The sequence below is a fragment of the Helicoverpa armigera genome, chromosome 1 (genome assembly GCF_030705265.1).
Source record: "Helicoverpa armigera isolate CAAS_96S chromosome 1, ASM3070526v1, whole genome shotgun sequence".
Taxonomy (NCBI): Eukaryota; Metazoa; Arthropoda; class Insecta; order Lepidoptera; family Noctuidae; genus Helicoverpa; species Helicoverpa armigera.
Window position 1 is genome coordinate 11,357,249 of NC_087120.1, and position 14,569 is coordinate 11,371,817.

Genomic DNA, 14,569 nt, shown 5'->3' on the forward strand with positions numbered 1-14,569 from the left:
AATAATTGCTACTTATACACCATTTAGAGCTTAGTCTGATCTAGTTTTTATAGAAAAGTGAGACTGCTTCTATTAGCTTTCTTACTTATAGTTTTTTCCTCCTTTCTGTTCGTTTAGTTGTGACTTTATTGCCTATCCATAGAATTATTTATGTACGCAATCGGTGTCTTCAAGGACTTTTAAGTATAGTGTTTTGGTCGGTGTTTTGTATTGCAATATGTCATGGGCGTTGGAGTAAGTGTGTCATATGAGCTGAAAAATCCATAGGGCTGGTTAGAGGCGCTGCCGACCTGAACCACGTATAACTCCCAATCCCACCCTACGTAGGATCACGCTCCGGTGCAATATAAGTACTAAATATAAATATTACGCTGTTTACTACACATTTAACCCCATACAGCTTTTTGATTCCTGTTCATTTGCGTATTTTTATTTCCTTGTTAGGAATCAGAGAATAATAAGAACTACTGCTTTACCTACCTAGCAATGGTCATTTCAATCCTCACATTTTGTGGCCGTTTTGGATTAACCGTAAAATGCATCTTACAACAACCAAACAGCCAAACTCAATAACAAAACTATGCGCTTTACTAACATAGATAGATTCGGCGAGCAATCAAGTTTAAGCTATCTCAATTAAATACCGTGGATGGATAGTGTTCGTAATTCTGAGTAATGCCTTTGATCAATAAGGAACAAGCACTCGTCCTTTGTGTCGCATACCAGTTCACAATATTATGTATTAGCTCTATATTTTAGTAGATACGTATTTAGAACAACCTTGGTTGACTCCGACTTTTAAAAGAATCTGCCTATCCATTGATCGGTCTGAAATCGTTTGGCAAATACGAATAAACTTTCTAGCCTACCTTTGTTTATCTTTAAAGTCGATTTCTTTCAAGATATAACCTTTATTATTGAATTTCTTTTTTGTACAGATCAAATTGTTGTCTTCAGGACAACCAAGTACCTAGTAAAAAAATATCACAAATTGATAATCTACGTGCCAAATGTATTGACACGCAAAAGCTTTGCTTAAAATGATCCCAAAAATGAGGGTTGATCTGTCTCCGACATTACACCACCTGTTACAACCCCCGGGAGAATAAACCCTATTGGCTTTAGATAATAAATTATTTTTGGACACGGTTGTACCGACAAAGGAAATTCAACCTTACACTTGAGGAAGAAGGTTGAAATTCGGCGATAAAAATGTAATGTGTGTAGTTTTAATTTAATCCGGCTAATGCGATTTAAATGGGCTTAATAAAGGTAAGCAAATAGTACATGTGTTTAATGAACAATGTGTAAATCTGGCGGGATGAAAAAACAGAGTTAAAATTGGAAACTTATGGCGCTAATGACGAGTTCAGCAAATGAGCAAACATTTACAAATTGAGACTAAATCAAAGGTAATTAATTCCTGCAAGAGAACTTATGCGTAACTGCACAGTATGTTTTAAATAGGTAAGTACATTTATATGTTCTTATAGTTTTAATACTTACATACCTCAGTTTTCATGCAGAGCTTGATCAGAGGTCCTATACCCAAACGCATTTCACAATAGTCTTTGTGCTCTCGCTCATACTACAAGAGCTCAACGTAAAATTAATTTGATTTAGCAATAATTTCAGTACCTGAATTCGAAATCAAGAGACACGTAATTATTACATACCTACCTGGATAGTACCTAATTCGTTATATTAGTCAAACAGCCTTGTCAACCTCATCAATTTCCCAGGTTCAATATTGACATGATTAGGTCATCATTATTAAATGTAATTCCTGCGAAATTAATCACTCAAAGGATATAGTGGACCAATATTCTCTGAATATGTACTTATCCAATATGTGACGCTATTTGATGTCGTGTTGGGCTTAAACATGATTATAAACTAGCAGGTTTTCTGAGGTTTCACCCGCGTCCCGGTTGAACTACTGCGCTTACAGGGACAAAGCCTAGTTATGTTACTCGGGAAGAGTTTAGCTTTCCAACAGTTACAGAATTTATCTAATCCAGTTAGTAGTTTCTTTAGAAAGAGTACCTACAAGCAGCTTGAACTAATATTCAATAAACTGGATAGGTGCAAGTCGGGCTCATGACTTCATAGTTCAGAAACTTCGAGTGTTAATGAGACTGAGTCATCCTCCTGCAATTGTCCCATTTTTTTATTCGGTATCAGCGCAGCATGTTTTCTCCTTCCATACTCTTCTATCTGACATCATCATACACAACACGTGATAAGTTACAAAAACACCATCATTTTTACTTTTGCTCCACTTGCAATAAATTATTCCACCCATCCGAAATCCCAAAGCCAAAATCATCGTTCTACAATTACTGGCAAATGTGACATATTATAATTAATAGCTGGCAACCCTATCGCGAACAAGTGTGCGGGTCGTGCGCTTGAATGCGCCTGCGCTCATCAATTATATCGAACGAATTAGCGTCACTCTTTGTGCCAGCCCTAGTTATACTGATTTACTACGATATACCGTATAAATATGATCGCTGGATTTTTTGGTTACCGTAGAAAATTTTACGTCATAATATGGTACGCAGTTAAGACCTAGATGGGTCAACATAAATGCGAAAGTAACTCTGTCTGTCTGTTACGCTTTGACGTCTAAACCACTGAACTGATATAAATAGAATTCGGTACAGAGATAGAGTTGACCTTGATAAAGAACATAGAATACGTTTTATCCCGGGCTTTTAAGGAATTCTCTTGGAAACGCGATATAACCAAATTCTACGCGGGTGCTAGTTAAGGATATATTTAAACTTTATGAAACAGAAACTCTTGTATAAATACTTTGAGTCCTAAATCTGCTTACCTACAAGTAATAAGGAAATTATTAAACGAAAATCATCTATTGTAAGTTCAATACATGGGCATGTTTAACACTCCTACATACAGGCCGATTCGTATGAACCTTTACAAAGCCCAGATGGTAGTAAAAAGTCTCTGTGAAAGCCATCTTCACTGTAAAGATCGAAAATGGCATTTCTTCAGTGAGATTAGTATGAAAATAACATCCCTATTGAGCGATGAAAAGATGTCTGGCTGTATTCAAAAGCCGTTGAATCTGCAATCAAAAGGAACGTGGTTCGGTCAGAGTAACGGTGATTTTATTTCTATATTGTTCGTGTATTAAAATATAAGAAGCTGGTTATGTTTAAAAGCACAATATTATTATGGTGTCAAAGGTAAAGCAAGCATTAGAACTGAAATGTGCGAATGAAGTGTAACGAAACACATTGTATAACAGTTGAGTAAAAACTTTTACTTAACTGAAAAGTGGAAAATAAATTCTTTAGAGCTCGTCAACCTGAATTCTGCTATCGATTAAAAATAAAAACCATAAAATTCCGGGAAACTTTTCATCCTTTTGACAGATGTGGCCGAATAAACTATTTAAACTTTCATCATAAATAATTACACCATACATAGTTCATGCATCACACAAGTTACACTGAATAGCAATTTAAAAGCATTTTTCTGATATAAAATAACATGAAGAAGCATTCACGCTACGCAGTCTGCTATTAAGGGGGAAGAACTGACAACGTACTCCCTTATCCATCTGCATACATCTGAACACTGTCAGTAAGTATAGAAGAGCACGGTAGCGTCGACACGCTGCGAGAGATAATCCGATTACTGACATCTGTCCACGGATCACCATCGCGCCTGACTTTTGTGCTATATAATTTTGTTCTTAATTCGGCATTGTCTATTTTATTTTTGTAGTTAGTGCTCGTGTTATGTCATACCGGGAGGTCTCGACGAAAAGCGTATTCGATCGATATTTCGCAAGTTTCTTTTGCCATTTCAGCTATAAGAACATATTTGAGCTTCTTGCAAGGCCCAAAACTACTTCAAGTACGTCACTTCGTTTAATTTTCGATCGTAGTCTTTTCTGTAGTATGGTTGGGAACTACAAGTTACCCTATTCTTGTCCTGGTCGAAAGACGGGTTTAGAGTGCACAGAGTAAAATTTAAACATAACTCTGTTTCTCGCGGTTACGCGTCCCGGGAAAACCTAAAAATATTTGGAACGACAGCAGTAGTATCATTATAAAAGCTTCATTATAATATAAGAGTCAAATATTTATTCACTTTTTCTAAAACATCAACAAAACTTATAACTAAAGTCAGAAGTCTAATAAAAAGGCAAACGCTACTTATAAAGAGAGGTGTGCTAAGCAAGTAAAATAGACCCCTCCCTTTTTCGTATTGAGGCAAACAAACAAACTATCGCTTGAAGTAATTCCTTTGTTATGAGCTGTCAATCATGAGCAATATGAATTGGGGTTAATTATTGTAGAACGGGTAGCTCTGTTTACATAATTTTCGTAGCTACCGAGAATAAGCTAGATTCGTTTTAGTTGTTGAGTTAATGAACGAATAGGACGAACTCGGTTATAAAATAACGAACTAGTCTAGGGTTTTAATCGGTGTATCATCCACCCAAGTAAGTTTAAAGCTAGGCAGATTCCTCTAGCCTATAAGTTGTGTGTTAGTTTTCTATCTATCTTATCTACTTATTAGTTTTTTATCCTTTAGAATACACCTACCTGATATTGGTAAAGCTTTTATTCAATATCGGCTGTCGTTTTACTCAAATATATTTAAAGCTGATAGGTATACTTACTTATTTCCATCGCCACTTTATCAACTTCATGTTTAATCATAAGGAGTTTTAGTCGTCTCTGCGGTTCATTTCGATCTCATTTAATTTTATTTCAATATAAAATTAACTCTGGGATTAATAAAATGGTAATTTTTTCCTTGCATAGAAGAAGCGATAAGTTATAAAATACTCGCTTCCTTCAGACTTCATTAACTTAAAAGTGAAAATGTCGGATATTGAAATATAGATACCTAGCAATTCCCGGTTTGAAAATGGTTTTATTAATAGAATATTCATTTCTGTCTGAAGCCGACTCCTTGTAGAAAGACTAATTGTATTTAGGTAGGTACTGCCATTAGTGCAAATCCAATCTTTACAGAGGTCTTAATAATTTTCGAAATAAGTCCACGCACAGGACATTGCGTAATATGTATGTGTATCACCAACCATTATCATTATTGGAAAAAATAAGTATCCTTAAGTATCTAGAATCATATTCATCGGTAATAATCAGATATAACTTTACATATGACATAACATAATGTCTTCATACAATGAGACAGCGGTCGAGGTTCCTATTGATGTTCCTATCCCATATTGTACAGGTGTTCGCCATAATGGGCCTACTTACGGGACTTAAAGACTAACTGTTATGTCATTTCATTATAATGAGAAAGGCTGTAACGAATCGTATGTCTCTCATACCCGCACGTCCTTATTATTTAAACGATGAACCCGTTGGACCTCATCCTGTGACCATTAAAATTATATTATCTATTTATATCTTTTCTATGTCGTTAGTTTTAGTATCTTTGTTCGAAGTTTGTGGACAATGCAATTCTCAGTTGTCACAGATTTTAGCGGAAACTGAGCATTAAAAATAATTATTACTTAACTGTTTATAGGAATATGTTACCCATTATGCAAATCAGGTGATTGTCGACATCTTGCAATAGATGAAGCCAAGAATTGCCTAAAATATTGTAATCGGATGTTTTTGATTCCTGTAACACTTTTTCCCAAACACTATACATTTTACTTTTAAATTGGTACCACATGAAATATCAAGTAAAAGACTCTATATTACGCCTGATGCGATCGTTCAATGTAAACCTGGTGTGGCACGCTTTCAAGCATTTTTATTCAGCCATCGCCCTCAATCCCTCCGTATCTTCTAATACTTAAATGCCAAAAGGATTACCAAGAACGACGCTGACAAAATCATTACTTCCCCTTTTCCCAGCTCACCATTTTCCCACCATCCGCATAATTCAGTTATAAATAATTCATGGCCTAGGTGACAATACTGAGCTCTTTAATAGCTTCCATTTAATTTGCGGTGCGTACCCCACTATGAATTGATATATCGTACTGCTTCGTACATTACTTACATAATTACTATTACAATTGCGTGGTGTAATTGTGTTAGTGCAAGATGATATGCGATGTTTTTTTGTGTGATTGGTGTCTTGAATTCTAAAAATTTAAGATTTGAACTGATGATGAATGATGATGACCTATTTCTGAAGTTTATATGTCATCGTAATGGATGGATGAAAGAAGACCATATATGAGCTCAAGCTTAATTTATTTCCTTTACATTCTAATTTTATTGAATGCGGCCCTTTGTCTGTGGAAGATGTAACCAATAGACGATTTAAAATAAAACTCATAAAACTATACTACGAGTATAAAGTACAAAATGAGCTACTTTCCACGAACCAATTGCCAGTTTCCGATAAATTCAATTTTGCGTATATTGTACCTACGCTGTTTTATCAAGCACATTAACAGGGTCATCGCAAATAGGGATGGGCAGTTGGGTGTCACCTGACTACAGGATTGAATAAAATTATTTAGTTGTTTACTTACAGAAAAGTTATATTAACTCAATTTGATTAAGTAGGTAGTGTCTCTAGAATAATGAATAAGATATCTTGTTCAATCAAAAATAAATTATTTCAGGCTTTATTTAAGTAGGTACAGCGTGAGGTGGTTTGAAGTAAAAACTATGACATTAAATTTTAATCGTTATAGAAATAATTTTGAGGCATTTGTGCTTTAAAGCCCATTTTCAACCTTTTTTACGTCACAAATGGGTGTCAGGACATCAGCACATCTCTACCGTGCACCACAGAGCATGCTATTTCAAAATGGTAGGTAATTAATATTACCTACTGTGAATTTTCTCCCCCACTGTAATTTCAACCCTCGCGCTTTGGTATAAGGTCGTAAATAGAATGGAGAAATTGCTTGTAATATAGGACCCATTTTTAAAGGTGGTGTTTATTAAGGATGAACTAATAGGTGCAGTACAATATTAAGTAGTCAAAGGGTATGAAAGCACTGATGACAGTAAAAAAGTTGCAAGAAAAACAGTGACAGTAGACATAACAGTAAGGTCTTTGTTTGTAGCCGATACAAAATGTTTCGGAAAATATATTTTTTTATACGTACATAGTGGCCTAGGTGAACATTCACACCATGTTTATCATGCCCAACTAATATTGCCAGTACGGAAAACATAAAAAGTTATCGATTCGGTCAGTCAACAGTCCTGGATCGGGAAACTGCTTAGTTTAATGCCCACCTACTAGGAGCCTAAGCTCTACCACCCTTTCGAACATATTCTATTGGACACGGGCACGCGTGTCGCTGGCGGCGTGTGCACGCGCCCTTAAGCCGGCCGACGCTCGCGCGCCACTAAACGTCAAACGGAGCGATTGATAAGTCGGCTGGTGTGCACCCGCCCTTGTTTGCTCGCATTTATTGCCCGTGGGATGTTGCTCATTGTTGCTTTCAATAAATACTGTGTCAATTGATGGGAAAACATTTTTCACCGAGATTTTAGTGGTTCGCAAATACTGACTTGTTGATTTACCAAGTTGGCCGGCGCTCTGTGCTGAATGAAAATAACACCCCAATGAGTTTTGTGACAGTTCACATCGTTTGACCCATTTCATTGTAGTCCATTTATATCACTAAATGTTAAATGCTTTTGCACACATACATCGGATTCCGAGTTACGTGAAGAAAATGCCTGATTCTATGTCGCCCGAGTCTTAAGAATTGTTACCGCTCTGCCAGCGTCGAATAAAATACGAGCTAGAGTCTGTTTTATATTTGCAGAAGGAACCAAACATTGTAAAAGTACTAAATTGTTGCCGTGCTTATTGCAGTTTGATAGCTGAGGGATAGCAGATAGACGTGAAATAAATTATTTTGGTGTCTTATGTTGGCAATTTCCTTTATTATCTTTTACCGGAAATTTCCGGTAAAAGATAATGTTATTTTTTGCCCATTTCATTTCATAGGTGCTCTGTGTTTAACCACAATGACATTCTCAAGAAACCAAAATTAAAAATCGCCAATCCAGCAACTATGGTGATTAACGCTCGGTCGGTACTTCTTTGTACAGGAAAAAGCCACGCATGCCAGGCTCCTTGCACAGCTCCTTGTAGTGGTACCTACTCATAACTGTCATATATGTAGCATTGTCTTAAGAAATTTTAACACCCCTTCCCCTATGTCATTGGTTTCGAAATTGAACATTGTCTTGTCTAGCAATCAGCATGATAACGTCACCTGTGCAAACAGGTTGTATTTATGTTGTGTATCGCCCCAACAAATAGTGAAATTGTTCCGATTGAACAGATAACTGCATGTAAACTTGCTATCAGATAATGCGACATAGTTTTTCCTGATCTGAGTTATTTGTTTATTTTTCGCCGATTAGTAAGAGAAGTATTAATTTTTGTAAAAATATTTATGTCTATAGATGTAACTATATGACAGGAGGGTATTTTATGTTTTGGAAATCGTTTAAATATCTACTATTTCGATATTAGCAGTGCTTTCACACTGGCATATTTTCCACTCAGTTTTCCCAGTGAAACCGCCCCCAGTTCATACGGGCGGTGCAAACAATTGATAAATACCAAGCCAAGCCTCCCGCCTTCAAGTCGTCGGCCCTCAGAATGTGTCTTGGTTTCGCTACGCGCAACAAATATTCACCAGTGTGGGAGCACTCTCAAAGTATGCGTGATAACATACTGGGAGGTGACGAAGGTATTCATTACACATTTAGAGAACTAATTTACCTAAGAGGCAAAGCTGCTCAAATTATCCAAGCCATCGAAAGAACGCTGACAGAGTTTGGTGTAACTATGCATAATCGAAGACAAAACTATCTGCGTAAACTTGAAGATATTCCAGACAAGACTGCGTAGGTACTGCATTCTGGTTATAAACTGCTGTAAACTATGCACGGGGAAATAAGACGTGGCTTATGTAAATTCAGTCTAGCGTGAGGATATTACATCATATCATAAGAAATGTCTACTTTGTAGGTAAATATGTACCGGTGTTTCAGCCCACAAGTACACATTGCAGGCAGACTGAAATAAATATTATTTTAGTGCCGCACGAATGCATTAAATAATATATCTGCTGTTTCATGTGATTTCTGACTACTTCGCGCGTTCGGTTAAACGTAGTAGGTACTACATAGACCCCTTGATGTAGTATTATATAGATCCCTCACAACCTACCTAGGAACCAGTCTACATAATGAATGAATGAATTGTCATACGCAAGTTATTGCGGGACTAATGAGATGAGGATTCTACCGAATAAATAGGTGCCTATACAAATATATTTTATCCTTAACGCGAAAGTTTGCAAGGGTAAGATTACCTATAATTCTTTCAAGTAAAAACCACTATCTTAAACTAGCGGTACTGCGTATTGCTTAAATATCAGAATAATTTACTTTTTATCCATGTGCAGTTGACGTTAATTAGTTAACTTCTTCATATACATTTCGTAACTACGCATATTCAATACTTATTCGTTGTCACGCACGTTTGTTACATACAACGATATATTCTCCTCAAAAGGTATTCCGCAAGCGTGTAAAAGGAAAAATGATGCAACGTAATTTCGGCAATATATTTCCGAACATGCAAAGAACGTTGAGAAGGTCTATTAATATGGAACGAAACGAGACTTCGTAGCAAGTAGGTAGATGAGACTGGCTTCAATATTCATCATCATCAGGCTTTTTGTTGGCCCTCTGTATGGCACAGGCCTCTTCAGGAACGAATGAACGTAACTATGCTTGCATAATCTCCAATGTGCCAGATGGATTTGGGATGTTAAACTTTTTAATTTCAGGTGTAGGTCTGTATATTTTACATTGATAGCCACCACACACTTAAAAAAATCTACGCTTATAAAAAACGTCACTGAAAATTGGTGTTATTACTAAAATGTTCAACTGCGTAGTTGAGGTAGACATCACGAATTCTGTATTAAATGATTTTAACACATGTCAAGCGTCTTACCTAACTATTTCTTAATATCCACAAAAGTGTTGTATTCTCATTATACTAAAGCTTGCAAGAGTACCCGCACACTGCAGACTTTTTGATCGTCCTAAAGTTGGAGATGTAATGATAAGTAGGTACGGAGATGTGTTTGATACGCACATAACAACAATCAGGTATTTCATCCGTATTAAATCAACTTTAAAGCTTTGATTACATTCACGTACCGATTACTTAAAAGAAATATTTTTTCCAACCTAGCCGACTAGGGTAAAGCGAACTCACACTATTAACTTTTATTTTTTAAATCGTGAATTCAATCAAAGTTTTTAATCGGGTTGATACCGGTCAAATACTTGATCGTTGTTAGGAGTGTACTTCATTCACCTTCTTACTGAGCTGAAATCAACTATCGGCCGACTAAAAGTTTGTAGTTTACTCCCGCAGTATACGCGTAGGCTAAGAATTCGCAATGGGAGGTCTTCATACTGCAAAATCACGAAGTATATCATAGAAGTTGTTCCGAGAAAAAATGTTAACCTACCCAGTTACGTTGCCGCGTTCCCAGTTTTACTTGAAAGTTGCGACTGCACTCAGTAATACTGAGCTTCGTGGATTTTATTTAAACGCCTTTGTACCGTAAATTGCAATTAGTAACACGACGTTTGAATTATGACTTCGGGTTACGTTGTGACGCGAAGTTCTTGCTAATGTATTTATTTACATTTTAGGTAGAGCATTCGTTTTAAGCGAGATGTTATTGTCTTCCAAAAAAGTCTAAAATATTCTATAAAGTATGTCGAATTATCAAATCAATTTATTGACTCCTGTTTCCAATATGTTGATTGGTGAAAGTTTTATGAATACTTGTAGCTGTCAGTTTCTAACACTCATTTAACAAGGTAAGCATTAAAAAAAGTTACAATACCAATTCACAGACACACCTACCTGCTAAATACTTCCCATCGCGTATTTAACAGTCCGTTTGATTAACCCTTATGAAAAGTGAGCGTTTTATCACATAGACAAGTGCCAATATAGATGATATCGGTGCCCGCCGCCGTTCCCACGCGTGCCGAGTGCGTGCGCGGGCGCCCCTTTCGTACCTGCGACGATTAGATAGGACACAGAGGGGACAGTGCAAATTGTCCTTTGTAGAGCTGTTTTATACCTACTGCTTTATCAGTAATCTTTGAAAATTGGTACTAGTTTTGCTGCCTACTTGATGTGATGTATTAAACATTGCTGAAAAGTTAAATGGTACAGTCTTTGTGTTGTGACATGGTTTGACAGTAATTTATTCCTGTAACGGAAAAAATAATGAATAAAGAACACCGTAATTATTATTTAATCAAAGCTGGTAATATAACATCATTAAGAGTCTTCTAACAGAATAAAAAGTAACTACGTTACCTGTCACAACAATGACCGCGTCTACTCTACCAATAATCTTAATCTATGTCTATTCTATTATTTGTACCGCGAAATATATCACAATGAATCTTTGCATGGGAACTGAGCCCACTTGGGACATCCCTATTTGTTTTGACGATAGATTATCTTGTACATATCTGTTGTAGATTAAATGTTGCTAAATTAGGCGACTTGTGTTATATGATGTTATGACGCGACTATGATAGTACATGTATGATAGTAAGGCAAGGATAAGTACTTATACTTTTCAAAGTTTTACAGATATCTATTTGTAAAGAAAAATTATTTTACCAAGAAAACTATAAACAACAGTTTCCGCCTTTTCAGTTGTTGGTCAATAAGTATGCAGGAAAAATTACTCCAATACAAATATTTATAAGTGTAATCCAGTTATAACTTTTATTATATTTTTATCTAATATGAATTACTGAAGAGATAGCATAGGGATACTGATTACAATGACTATGTATCAAATTGAAAAATGAAATGTACTTAGATACAGCTTTTTCATCGAAGCTCGCGTTCAAGTTAGTGATACTTAACAATAATTTTAGTTATTCATAGGTAGAGTAAATAGGTATTTATTTTAGAGTTTTGACTAGAAATATTACTCTGCTGCGTAGTTCGGAAAAGCTAGTAGTTTCCACAGTGTCGGCTTACATATGTATGTGTTTACGGAACGGCTGAATAGATTCAGGTTTTAAGCAAATATTGTCCGCCCGTTTGTCCATATAGGAGTTACACTAAAATCGATTTTTTTTTAAAAACCTGTACGATTCCGTGCTTAGTTTTCAAATTTTTTACTTTTATTTCAAGCCAAATATTTTCGTTTTCAGAGTTCCGTACAAAAATAAAACCGATTGCTAAAGACTACCCTTTTTCGCCACACCGTCGATTCATTTGTCATCAGCCTGTAGCGTAAAAGCCGGATAGTTGCCTCAGTGGGATACTTGCCGCAGTTTCGAATAGGTATCTCAGAGATGGTGTACAACAGAAAAAAAGTGTTTGACGATTTTCCTCGATATTAAAATACAGTTAGTACTGAATTGCACGATGGTGCGCGAATCTGACTCGCATTTGGTCTTTTGTTTATTTTTATGTAGGTATTGTTGGAGATAGCACTTTAATAAATTTTGTGTTGCTAAAAATCACTGTCGAAATTGTTTTTGTCAAACGATTTTTAAGCGTTTGTTTACCTTTGCGTTAGCATTTATATAAAATCCTGAGCCTACAGCGTTTTGTAAATATTTGTTCAATAGAGCGCAACGCTTTGATATTGTCCACTTGTTTTGAAAAAAAAAAACAAAGTGAAAAATATGCTACACTAGCTTTTGCCCGCGGCTTCGCTCGCGTTATGAAGTATTATTATTAATTAGGTATGGTTTTTGCGGCTTTACTTTTGTTTAGCATGTGTAAAAAATTAAGGCCTACAAAACTTCTTTGTACACAATATTCTTTACTAATCTGTCATTAGGCGCTAAAACTATTAAGTTATTGGGTGAACTTACTCGTGAGCAAGCAACATAAAATAAGGGATGATGAAGGATGTAAAATTTATCACCCGTGGGGGTTGAATTAATCAAAATCGTATTTAAGCGAACGTCATCATAAAATTCTGATTCGTCATCAGGACTTCTTCATAAAATCTAAGAAGATGTATACAAACTTTCATCCCCTATTTTATCCCCTTAGGGATGGAATTTATCAAAATCCTTTCTTAAGGGTTGCCTACGCCATAGTAGCTTTATGCATGCAAAGTCTCAGTCCGATCGGTTTAAAATTGACAAAGTTTCATACAAACTTTCATCCCCTATTTTATCCCCTTGGGGGTAGAATTGATCAAAATCCTTTCTTAGCGGATGCCTACGTCATAACATCTACCTGCATGCCAAATTTCAGCCCGATCCGTCCAGTGGTTTCAGCTGTGCGTTGATAGATCACTATGTCAGTCAGTCAGTCAGTCAGTCACCTTTGAGTTTTATATATTTAGATTTGTTTTCAAATATTTGAAAAAGAAACTGTTTTAAAGCCTAATTTTTACCTAGATATTAAAGTGCATATGTCATAAAGATATAGTATAGAGGTAAATAAAAACATTCCAACAATTTTCCAGTGAATTGTGGCGTGAATTCACATAGTATATTTACAAAGCGGCGACAAAGAGGACATGCCTAATTGAATTAACTTTGTACTTTCACTGGATTTACAAATGTTAACTAATTAATAATACTTTTAACAAACTTTTTTCTGCAGTTCTCCTCCAAAAGACTAACTTCTTTGAACCGTACCTACAACTTGACCTTTTTTTATAAGAACCTTTAGGTAATAGGTTTTTTTGATAAAAAGCTTTGACTTTTGACTTCTCCCAAAAACCCGCGTCCAACCAAACAACAACAAAAACCAAACAAACAAAAACCTTGAGCTTTATATTATATTAGTAGTAACGTTCTTTACATGCAACCATAAAATATTATTTACAAGAAACCCGCATATTCGATTTTAGAAATATCAGGCACAATACCTGAGCTATTTGTTTGTTTTCATGAGATTCCTTCTAAGACCCTCAATGTATGTACCTATATTTTGCGGCTAAGAAAACAGCAACTTGAAATCTGGCTCTTGTTATCCGAACTTGGCAGTCCCCTGCCCATAGAGTATTTGATTTATAATTTAATATTTTTCACTGTTTTTCCTGAAAGTAACAAAAAAGTATTTTTTTTAATCTAATTGTGTACTTAAACTTGTTGGTTTAGAGTTGTCGTTGACTTAAAACAAAAACGTCTTTGATATTAAATAAATGACCAAAAATTAATAACACGTCTTTCAATTTCAATTTCTGTTTATTACTTCCGAGAAATCTTAACAGAGTCAACCAAAAAATCCGTAGACTTTCATCTATCTCAGTTTGAACGGAACCAAACGTATTTGTCTCCCGCAAACTTAGTGGCCCAATTCATATTGGTGCTAGAGCGCTCGCCCCACGCTGGCTCCTCTCAGTTGCCATGGCAACCGGCTGCCGTAGCGAGGGTAATGGCTGAAGGGCACCAGCTCCGGCTGATATTACATGTCCTGCGTTTAGGAGCTGCGAACTTTTTGTAAGAAACTCCTTTTGATAAAGACATAGGTAATGCAGCCTTTGTAAGCTTCCCAACGACTTTAATTGTCA